Genomic DNA, 12,828 nt, shown 5'->3' with positions numbered 1-12,828 from the left:
ATGACAGTAATGAAAAGACATTGTGAAAATGGAAAAAGTCAGCTGTGGGTTTGAAACTGTTTCAAGAATGCATCTATTGGATCCTGAAGAAGAAAGATGCCAAAAGCAACAACTTGGGTAAGGCTATGGAGAATCCACGTGTGTCATACAGATGGAGAAATCTGGTGTCACTTCGGAAAAGCAGCCCACCACTGCCAGGTTAATTTCAAAATTAACTGGAGGTTAATTTCAAAATTCATTTAACCGGGATTCATCAGCTATGCAGGTATTTTAGTCTCTTGCTCCTATTGTGGCAATCATGATTCTAGGAAGGCATTTTCTCAGTGATGCCCACTTGGAGAAAGGGGCATTCACTTTATGCTTCTAGATTACTGCCAAAAAAGGCAAGGGGCGGGGATTGCCTGCAGAGAACAAAAGGTGAGAACCAGGGGAATGAGGGAGAGTAAAAATAGAGTGAGTTTGGGAACAGTGTCTGTAAGGTTCAAGGCTCTGCTCCATGCTTGCAGTCATAGAGCTCTTTGCTTATATATAATGTTGATGCAGAGTAAGCAACAAAAATATGGGCTTCCTGTGAACGTGGCAGATTCTATGTCCCCCATGTTCTTCTAGGAGAGGCCGAATGATCATGTATCTGTATGTTATACTAGGAAAGAGTTGTATAAAAATCCAGCAGTTTATAAAAAGTCATTTAGAGATCTCTGGAAATAAACAGAAGTTTCATGTGCATCAAGTCACAGTTAAATTGTAGCATTCATACAACACCATATTTTACAGGTTCAAATCAATATTAACAAGATTATGGCTGTCTAGTTATTTCAGAAAAGTCTTAAGAATTCTAATGGAAATAATTGCTAATTCTATTTTACTATGTTTACTAAAGAGGATTGGTTGTGGGATAGAGTAGTCATCTACTGCAAAGGATGCGTGTTTTGCTAAGTCATGTTCCTTAGTATCTCATAGCATTTCATTTCTTAAACTCCTCCATTCTTTCTCAAGTTTATTTTGCTTCACATGATTACATAGTCTTCAAAAAATGAAAATTATAAACCCATCTAGACTATAGCCAAAAATAACTGCATTGGTTTATAACTTAGTGACCAGAAATTTGCCACAATTCTTGGCACTTGTTTTTATAGTACTTTAGACTTGGACAGGTAATTTTATTTTCTCTCCCTCAAGGTCTTTCAGATTTAAGTGGTAGAGAAAAAGGAAAATAATTCTCAATTCAATGTGATTATAGCTTTTATTATACTTGAAAATATTTTTTGTTGTTCAGAATTAAAATATTAACTCAAATTAAATGTATTCTTAACTCTCCTTTAGTCAAATTCCAGCAGTGTCTGCAGCCAACCAAAGGCAGAGAACACTTGATGGAGGAAGTTGGAATGGAAGGAGACACTGGGTTATTGTCATTAAACTATTCTATTTTTGGAAATTTTATGAAACCATATTTTCACATAAACACATTATTGGGGCCCCTCTGTGGGCCCTAGAAGGAGCCTGTGCAGGTGAGAAGCCCTGAAATATGAGCTTCATTTAGCTTCATGATAAATCTTTTTTTGCTTGAACCTCTCTGTCCCATTTCTCCCTTTCCTGTAGAGCAAAACTCTTTGAAATCATGTCTGTTGTCTCTTCTTACTCTCATTTTGTTTAGGATCCACCATTCCATCAAACTGCTGTTAAAACAGTGGTTCTCGGTCCTCATTGTATTTGACCTGTCAACAGCACGTGACACAGTGGACATGACCTTCCCCTGGTTTCTGGGATGTAACTCCCTCTGGATTCTCTCTCTATATCTCACTAGTCACTCCTGGGTCTTGTTTGCTGGTTCTTCCTCTTCTTCCTGACAGCTAAATGTTGGACCACCCTCAGGCTTACTTCTCTGATCTTCTTTTTCCCTCCTCATCTACATTCCCTTCCTGTGTGTCTTCATCCAGTCCCACGGCTTTATTTTTTTTTTTTTAAGATTTTATTTATTTATTTAATTTATTTATTTATTTGAGAGAGAGAGAGAATACGAGCAGGGAGAGGGGCAGCGGGAGAGGGAGAAGCAGACTCCCTGCTGAGCAGGGAGCCTGACACACGGGGCTCAACCCCAGGACACCGGGATCATGACCTGAGTGAAAGGCAGACACTTAACCAACTGAGCCACCCAGGCGCCCTAAGTCCCATGGCTTTATAAACCATGTATACACTGATCACTCTCAAATTTATATTCTTCAACATACGATGGGGTCACATCCCAATAAACTGATCATAAGTTGAAAGTATAACTCGAAAATGCATTTAATACACTTAACCCACTGAATATCATCGCTTAACCTAGCCTACCGTAAGCATGCTCAGAACACTTACATTAGCCTGCAGTTGGGCACAGTCATCTAACACAAAGCCTGTTTTATAATAAAGTGTCAACTAGCTCATGTGATTTATTGAATGCCAACTGAAAGTGAGAAACAGAACGGTTGTGTGGGTGTGGAGTGGCTATCGGTTTGTTGGTGGTTTACCGTAGTGATTGCCCAGCCAACTGGGCGCTGCATCACTGCCCCGGGGCCAGTATCACAAGAGAGGAGAATCGCACTAGTTACCACTAGTCTGGGAGTTCCCTTTTTCTCTCCACCAAAACAGAAATGCACCGATACAAAGTCTCAAAATAGGCCACCTTTTAAAACAAAGTCAATGATTTACAAGAAATCATGAATATAACATGTAATTAGCTGATGCAAATCTAATAGAGGTATAATAATAATACATCCGAAGTGTTCTTGAACAAAATATGCAAAGAAAAGATTATCAATGTCTGAAAAAGCCTTCTTCATAGATAATCTGACGAATTATCATACAGTATTTAAAAATTTCCATTACTATACTTTTTTTACTTTTTAAACATTTTATTATGTTATGGTAATCACCATACATTATATCATTAGTTTTTGATGTAGTGTTCCATGATTCATTGTTTGCATATAACACCCAGTGCTCATTGCAATGCCCTCTTTAATACCCATCACCAGGCTAACCCATCCCCCCACCCCCGTCCCCTCTAGAACCCTCAGTTTGTTTCTCAGAGTCCATAGTCTCTCATGGTTCGTCTCCCCCTCCGATTTACCCCCCTTCATTCTTCCCTTCCTGCTATCTTCTTCTTCTTCTTTTTTTTTTTTTTAACATACAATGTATTATTTGTTTCAGAGGTACAGGTCTGTGATTCATCAGTCTTACACAAGTCACGGCGCTCACCATAGCACATACCCTCCCCAATGTCTATCACCCAGCCACCCCATCCCTCCCACCCCCCACCACTTCAGCAACCCTCAGTTTGTTTCCTGAGATTAAGAATTCCTCATATCAGTGAGATCATATGATACATGTCTTTCTCTTAAAATTTGATTACTATTGGGCGCCTGGGTGGCTCAGTTGGTTAAGCGACTGCCTTCGGCTCAGGTCATGATCCTGGAGTCCCGGATCGAGTCCCACATCAGGCTCCCTGCTCAGCAGGGAGTCTGCTTCTCCCTCTGACCCTCCTCCCTCTCATGCTCTCTGTCTCTCATTCTCTCTCTTGCAAATAAATAAAATCTTAAAAAAAAAATTGATTACTATTAAGAGGAGGATTTAAGTCTTTTGATAAAGTAGTGATTGTTGGATGATAACAAAAATTTGAGAACCATTCCCTCAGGTGACCTAGCAATGTTGGGAACAGTGAGATGGTCAACAGACCACTAAAGGGTGGTATTGAAGGTTCTTTACAGCCTTGCCCTACCCGATTTTCCAGCTTTGCTTCCCTATACCATCCCACACTATTCCAGAACACATCTGCACTGTTGACATTCTCTAACAGCCTCCGCTTCTATATATTTGCATAGTCCCTGTGCCTAGAATACTCTCACCCCCATTTCTACCTCTGATATTCAACTTATTCATCAAGATTAGTTCAAGTTCCACTTTTTATAGGCAGCCTTCCCTACTGTTTTTACACAACCGCATATACACTCAGGTATGTATGGTGGTCATTTGTATGTATATATACACTTTAATCTCTTTGAGGCAGGAACATGTTTTGTCCATTGTTTGTCTCTTAGTACCTAACACAATACCCTATACAAGTTTACTGAATTGATTGTTTAAAATGGAGGTTTCTAAGTTTTTCTAAGGTTTATATCTTTAGTGATAGGAACTCATGGAACAAATATCTTTGGGACATATGGTTTAGATTGCATGTATTCAAAGCTACTGACTAAAGAAAACTCTGGCTTTATTACTGATAAACCTGTGATCTATAGGAATAAAATATATATCGGTGAAGCTCTTAATATATGTCAACCCATCACTGCTGGTTTGATTTCATAGTCTGCCAAATTGTCTGCTTTGTACAAATATCAACACTTTAGAAAAGAACCCTGTGTCAGGTTGTAACAGGTATCCCTATAAGAAGGGCAATGGAGACTGCCCCTAGAGGTAGGAGTTGCTGGAGTTCAATTCTCCCTTGGAAATTTCCTCCTTAGGTCAGAGGTAATGATGATTTACAAACCATCTGAAGGCTGAGCTTGTGGGTGGATTAATGAAGAAAAACAAAGGAAAAGCCTAGAACCAAAAGTGAGATTACATAGCCCCAGACTGGGAAAAAATATTTACAAATCATATATTTGATAAAAGACTTATACCTAGAATACATAAAGAATCCTTACAACTCAATAATAAAACAAGTAACCCAATTTAAAAATGGGCCAAATACTTGAATAGACATGTCACCAAAGACATACTAATGGTGAATAGATATATGAAAAGTGCCTAATATCATTAGTCATTAGGGAAATGAAAATTAATGCCAAATGAGATACCACTATGCACCCTTGAGGAAGTTATAATTTTAAAAAGCAGAAAATACCAAGTACTGTCAAGGATGTAGATGAACTGGAATTCTCATATGTTACTGAAACCTGCCTGGGATTCTCTCTCTCCCTTTCCCTTTTCCCTTCCTGCTCAGGCTTGCAAGGCTCACATGCTCTCTCTCCCTCTAAAAAAAAAAAAAAGGAACAAAATACTGATGCATCCTACACAATGGATGAACTTCAATAACATATACTGAGAGAAATGTAACATAGAACAGCCACTTTTGAAAACACATTGGTAGTTTCTTAAAAATTACATACAACCCAACAATTCCACTTAGAAATCTAACCGAGAAAAATGAGAAGTGTCCACACAAAGACTTGAACAAAAATTTTCATAGCAACATTATGACAGTTAAAAGTAGAACCAACACAAATGTTCATCAACTGGGAAGTGGATAAAAAAAATCTAGTATTATCTATACAATGAATACTATTCTGTGATAAAAAGGAACAAAATAGGGGCACCTGGGTGGCTCAGTCCATTAAGCATCCAACTCTTGATTTCGGCTCAGGTCATGATCTCAGGGTGGTGAGATCAAGCCCCACTTTGAGCTCTGTGCTGGGGGTGGAACCTGCCTAGGATTCTCTCTCTCCCTTTCCCTTTTCCCTTCCTGCTCAGGCTCGCAAGGCTCACATGCTCTCTCTCCCTCTAAAAAAAAAAAAAAAGGAACAAAATACTGATGCATCCTACACAATGGATGAACTTCAATAACATTATGTTAAGTGATAGGGGCCGGATACAGAAGACTACATATTGTCAGAAAGTAGAATGTTGGTTGTCAGGGGCTGGAGAGGAGGGAAAATAAGGAGTTAATGTTTACTGAATAGGAAGTTTCAGTGTGGGAAGATGAAAAATTTCTGTAGATAGAGGGGGAAAGTACCCACTGTGAAATATGACTACAGCCTTTTCCAAAACAAAGGCCTACTCTTCAGGAAAAAAGACAATAACAGAGCCTTATCTTATGTGGGGGATGTGCATTTCCTCAATTCCAGCTCCCTCTAGGCTTTCTTTCTCACCTAAATGCAATGAAGGAGGAGGTTAACAAACATGTGTCAGGTCACAGATCAGGGACAGAGGCCTACTAAAAGATTGAGATTTAATCATAAGATTATACAATGACTCTCTTCTTCCATACCTTACCACCGTACCAATAGGTCTCTAGTATAATAACATTGAATTACAACTGAAGGAGTGGCAAGACACAGAGTCTCTCTGAAAAGGAGTTCTTATGGAAGCCCAAAGTCTAGAGACAGAAAAAGAAGAACACTAGAGGAATTTGAACCTTATGGCACCTGCAGCTACAGAAAACATTCAACACGGCCCATCTTCTGGCCAGATTAATATAAGTCTCACACTAAAGTCCTATTTACCTCATGATACATCATATCCAGCTTTCAACAACTACAAGAAAGTTTATAAGTCATGCTAAAAGGCAAGAAAAAACACACTCTAAAGAGAAAGCATCACAACCAGAGTCAGGTCAACACAAATATTAGATGATCAGAATGGGAATTTAACTATGGTCAATATGTTTAAGGGCTCTTGTGGAAAGTTTAAGAAAACATGCGTGAACAGAGATATGGAAACTCTAAGAAATAATCAAAAGGAAATGCTAGAGGTCAAAGGTACTGTAACAGAAATGAAGACTGCCTTTGGCAGGATCATCAGTACACTTGACATGGCAGAAGAAAAAACAAATAATCTTGAATATCAGTCAATGGAAACTTCCAAAAATGAAGTGCAAAAAGAAAAAAGAATTTAAAAAAGAACAGGACATCCAAGAACTGTGAGACAAAAGGTGTAATGTACATATAATTGGGATACCAAAAGGAAAAGAAGGAGATAATGGAGCAGAAGAAATATTTAAAGTAATAATGTCCCAAGAACTTTCCAAAATTAATGACTGACAGTAAACCACAAATCCAGAAAGCCCAGAAAATATCAAGCAGGATAAATATAAAAAAAAAAATCTCTACTTAGCATGTCATGTTGAAACTCCAGAAAACCAAAAACAACCTTGAAAATCTTGAAAGAAGCCAGAGATGGGAAAAACTTACCTGTAGAGGAACAAGGAGAAGAATTACAGCAGACTCTTATCAGAAACCATGCAAACAAAAGGAGAGTGGAGTGAAATGTTTAAAGTGTTGAAAAAAAAACCCCACCGACCTAGAATTCTATATTCAGCAAAATTATCCTTCACTTGTGACTTTCTCAGAAAAAGAAAACCTGAGAGAATTCACTGCAAGCAAGAAATGTTATATTGTTCTGCCCTGCAAGAAATGTTAAAAGAAGTTTTTCAGGGAGAAGGGAAATGATACAGTTCAGAAACTTGGATCTACATAAGGGAAGAATGTCAGAGAAGGAATAAATGAATTAAAATAAAATCTTTTGTTCTTATTCTTAATTTATTAAAAACTAAACTTTAGAATGTATAAAGTAATAATAGAAAAAATATATTGGGTGATTATAGCATATGTTTAAGTGAAATTAATGAAAGTGATGTCAGAAGGGTCAGGAGGAAAGAACCAGGAATACTCTATTACAAGGTACTTGCACTACATGAAATTAGCTTTAGATTTAGTTAAAAATATACATTATAAACTCTAGGGCAACCACTAATATTTTTTATTAAAGAAATATGATGATTGCTATCCTAAGAGAAGAGATAAAATAGGTAATATAAAATTATCAGTTAAAATCAGAGAAGGCAGAAAAAGAGGGAGAAGAAAGTAATGAAGAATAAATGCAATGGATTGAAAACAGTTAAAAACATGGTAGATACTAATATAGTTATATCAATAATCACTTTAAATATAAGTGGTCTAAATACAACAATTGAAGTACAGAGATTGTCAGAGTGACTAAAAACAAGACCCAACTATATATCATTTATAAGAAACCACTTTAAATAGAAAAACACATATAGAGGGTACCTGGGTGGCTCAGTTTCTTAAGTGTCTACCTTAGGCTCAGGTCATGATCTCAGGGACCTGGGATCAAACTCCATGTTGGGTTCCCTGCTCAGTGGAGAGTCTGCTTCTCCCTCTCCCTTTGCCCCTCCCCCCAATTTGTGCTCTCTCTTTCATATAAATAAATAAAAATTTTTAAAAAAACACATATAGATTGGGGCACCTGGGTGGCTCAAACAGTTGAGCACTGGACTCTTGATTTTGGTTTAGGTCATGATCTCAGGGTCATAAGATGGGGCCCATGTCGGGCTTCATGCTCAAAGGGGAATCTGCTTTTCTCTCTCTCTCTCTCTCTCCCTCTCCCTCTGCCCTCTCATGCTGTCTCTCCAAAATAAATAAATAAATCTTTAAAAAAACCACATATAGATTAAAAGCAAAGGTTAGAGAAAGATATGTTAATACTCATTAAAAGAAAGCTGAAATAGCAATATGATTTTAAAGAAGAATCAGAATAAGGATAATTATCAGAGATGAAGAGGATATTACAATGATAAGGGGGGTCCATTTTCCAAGAAGACATAACAGTTCTTAGTATGTATGCACTTAACACAGAGCATCAAAATATGTAAGACGAAAACTGAGAACTAAAAGGAGAAACAGAAAAATCCACTACTATAGTTAAAGACCTCAGTATACTCTTTTAGTAGTTAATAGATCAAAATGGCAGAAAATCAGTAAGGATACAATCAACCTGAAAAACATTATTAATTGATTTAATCTAATTGACATTTATAGACTGCTCCATCCGGTAACAGCAGAATACATATTCTTTTCAAACTTGAATAATCACCAAAATAGGCCACATTCTGGATTATAAAACAGACCTTTACAAATTTGAAAGTATAGAAATCATACAAATTATATTTTCAGACTACAGTACAATTAAACTAGAAATAAATAACTGAAAGATAACTATAAAACCTCCAAATATTTGGAGATTGAACACCACACTTCTCAATAACATGTGTCAAAAAAGAAATCTCAAGAGAAATGTGAAAATATTTTGAAATAAATGAAAATACAGCTTATCAAAATTCACAGGATGAGCAAAAGCTGTTTAGAGGGAAGTTTATAACATTAAATACATGTATTAGAAAAGATCTAAAATCAATAATCTAAGCTTCCACTTTAGGAACTAAAGAAGGGTAATTTAAACCTCAAGCAAGCAGAAGAAAAGAAATAATAAACATTAGAACAGAAATAAATGAAATGAAAACAAGAAATAAATAGAGAAAATCAATGAAATCTAAACGTATTTCTTTAAAGACATCAATAAAATCAATAAACCTCTAGCCAGGCTAACTATGAAAAAAAGAGAAAAGATATAAATGACCAGAATCAACAATGAAAGAGGGATCATTACTACTGATCCCATGGACACTTAACAATAATAAAAAAGTAATATGAAAAGCTCTGGGCCTACAAATTTGATAACTTAGATGGAATGGACCAATAACTGAAAAACACAATCTGAATAGTCCATAACTATTAAAGAAATTGAACCACTAATCAACTGTCCAAAAAAGAAAGCACTAGGACTGGATGGTTTCAGTGGTAAATTCTACCAAATATTTAAGTTGGAAGTGATACCAATTCTCTACAATCTCTTCTGGAAAACAGAAGCAGAGGAAACACTTCCTAACTCGTTTTATGAGTTCAACATTACCATAATGCCCAAAACAAATGAAGACAAAAAAAGAAAGAAAACTACATAGCAAGATCTCTCACGAACGTGGATGCAAAAATCCTGAACAAAATATTAGTGAACTGAATTTAACAATGTATAAAAAGAATTATACACCACAACTAAGTGAGATTTATTCAGATGTTTGCAAGGTGGCTCAACATTTAAAAATCAATCAATAGAATATATGCAAATATCAAATCATGTTATACAAGTGAAATTAATATCATTTATGTCAACTTAATAAAAAAATAAAATGAAATCTCTGACTTGGTAAAAAAATCAATGTAATCCATCCCATCAGTAGTCTAAAGAAAAATAATGTGATCATATCAATTGATGCCAAAGAAGCATACAACACAATTCAGTAGCTATTTATGATAAAAGCTCTCGTAAACTTAGAGGGGAATGTTCCCAACTTGGTAAAGAACATTTACAAAAAACCCATCCCTAATATCATACTTAATGGTGACAAATTAGGCATTTTCCTCCTAAGATCAAGACCGAGGAAGGCATGAATGATGGGGAGGAGTCAGCAATGCAAATATCTGGGGAGGAACATTCCAGATAGAGGCACTAGCAAAGATTGGAAAGAGCTTGACATGCTTGAGGAATTAGAGTACTTTGAGCATCATGTGTTAGCAAGATAGTGGCAGGAGGTGAGATTACAGGAATAAGAAGAGGCCCAATAATGCAGAACCTTGAAATTAAGGTAGGGGGTTTGGATTTTATTATAATAGCATTGGAAAGTTAGAGAGGGGTATGGTGTGACTTAAATTTTTAAGCGTGTTTTTGGTTGCTGACAGGAACTGTGGCAATCTGTGTTCTTGGGAGGTGTTCACTCTGCATCTGGATTCAGAAGATAAGTCCATTATCAGCTAATGCTAAATGTACTCTCGCATATCCAGCCTTTGTAATGAGCTTTAACAAAATTGCCAACCCCAGAGAAGAAAGGTATGTAGCCACCACTGCTTTTGGATCGGCATTATAAGGCAGGAGGCATTCACCAGGCATAGGTGAAGAGAACAAAGTTGGAAAAGTTCAAAGCCCATTTTTTAAAGTCTGTGGTTTTGAATGTAGTTTTTCTACATTCGTATTCTCAAGAAAATATGAACAGACCCAAGGAATCTATGTCTTTGCTGTAAAAATGCTATTGAAAGCCAGGTCTTTTTCATCACTTACTTCCTACTTAAAGCCCTACCTGAGAAATTATTTTAAAGATTAACGGCAGGACAACATGTTTTTCTGAGGAACACGTGTGATTTTTTTTCTTTCTGATAAGAGCTAGATAAAATATACTTTATTTCCTTTTTTACACTGGCTGCTTAAAATTTAAACTCAGCTACAGAAACTGACTCTTAGCGTTAGAACATTGGCATTCTTATCTCTGTCCACCACCCATTATGTTCAGGACGTTACTGAAAGCAGCTTCAAATCTGGTGGGGGTGACGACGTTCACAGTGAAGAATATAAGTGAATACAGAGGACTATGGAGACTTAACTCAAAAGCATTTTTATGACAACCAAGTGAACGGAAGTGCATTTCCTCACATATATGAGTCAGTGGTTCTTTGCTTTCACACAGCACAGAAGCAGAAAACAGGCTCATTGTTATTGCTACTACTCAACACTATGTGTATACCTTAATTAGACCCTTTGCAGTTTAGCTTCCTTATTTTTATTATTTTTTTTGCTTTTCATGTTAAATATGTATGTCTGGAAGTCAAGGAAGTGAAACTTCTATAATACTGCGCTGAAAAGAGCGAGACTTATAGCCGACTTAGAGAATGGCACTTAACGTTCAAACATAGGTGGGTACACAGTTTCAAAGAGTAATCATTTATTAGGCAATGAAACACCACTTATAAACAGAGAGTTTTCCTGTTAGTGATTTAAAAAAGTAAATTCTATTTGTTGCTTTTATCAAAAGCCAACCTCTGATTCATTTTCTTTTCCATGATGATTTATTGCTGTCAAATCCTTTCTCCAGTTCAGGGTTGATGACAGGATTCCAAATCACATACTGAGTAAGCTGGAGCCTCACAGTAGGAGATCCCTTGAGACTTTTGCCTTATGGGGGTTGGGCATACATCAAAAGTGCTGAACACATGAAAGTGCTGAACAAATCTGCTGAACAAATAACAATGATAGTGTAAATACTTTTTTAAAAATTAGAGTGTTTTAAGGAATGTATTGCTGGCATACAAGCGAAAAGTAGGTTTGTCCTGCTGCTAAAGGTCACAAGCAAACTCAGGCCCTCCAGTTTTGAATGCGACACACTCATAATAGTAAATTACAGAAAGTCTTGATTTTGGGGGAAAGTTGTTATATTTTCATTATAACTATATCTAGATAAGAGAGATATCTGATATGTAATTATATGTATGTAATGTATATGATATGATATATATGTCAAATCTGTATATAATTCTAATAAAAGTCTCAAATGTCACCTCAGGAAGGCTTAATTACTTTATGTAAAATTTCAACCCCGCTTTCAGAACCCACCCCCACATTTCTGATCCCCTCTTGCTTGTTCTATGTTTGTGTATCATTTATCACCTTCTAATACACAATAGGAATTACTTATTTAGTATGTTTCTTATTGTCTTCTCTCTACTGGAAGGTGAGCTCCATGAAGACAGTGAATCTCTAAAGAAAATATTCCCTACATTATCAAATAGTTTTTAACTTAAAAAAGATCTAGATGTTAATGTATCGATTTCAAATACATGTATGTTAAACATTATAATTATAAGGTGTTCTGCAAATGAGTAACATTAAAGATGGAATGTAAAGGTAAAAAATTCAGAAAAATATCCCACTTATATATCTCTCCTCTTTCCCTTCCTTTCAACTGACCACATTCTAATTTCTGGGCTGGGAACTCAGAGATCTGAGCTTAGAATGAAGTAAGCCAAAGAACTGCGAGAGATTCTCCTACAAACCACTCACACTGAGCTCACAAACTTTGTAGTAGCTTTATATTTTTGCTTTCAAGCTTTTTGCACTTCCTTTTCTCTTTTTTTTGGAACTGGGTTCTAGATGGTTGAGGTAATTGAAACTCTGATTTCCAGGGAATATAATAGTTCATTGATATATTCCAAGTATCTAGAACAGTGTCTGGCACATAGGTGCTCAATAATTTTTGTTGAATTATATTATGACTACACAGAATCTGAATATTGTCTGTGAAGTATATTACCTGGAACAGTTTTATAGGTGACATGTATGGTCATGTCTTCTTAATTCTTGACCCTTATTTAATCTCTTCTCTTTGGCTAA

The sequence above is a fragment of the Halichoerus grypus genome, chromosome 7, assembly GCF_964656455.1.
Source record: "Halichoerus grypus chromosome 7, mHalGry1.hap1.1, whole genome shotgun sequence".
NCBI lineage: Eukaryota > Metazoa > Chordata > Mammalia > Carnivora > Phocidae > Halichoerus > Halichoerus grypus.
The sequence above is the reverse complement of the archived record's forward strand: the minus strand, read 5'-3'. Positions refer to the sequence as shown.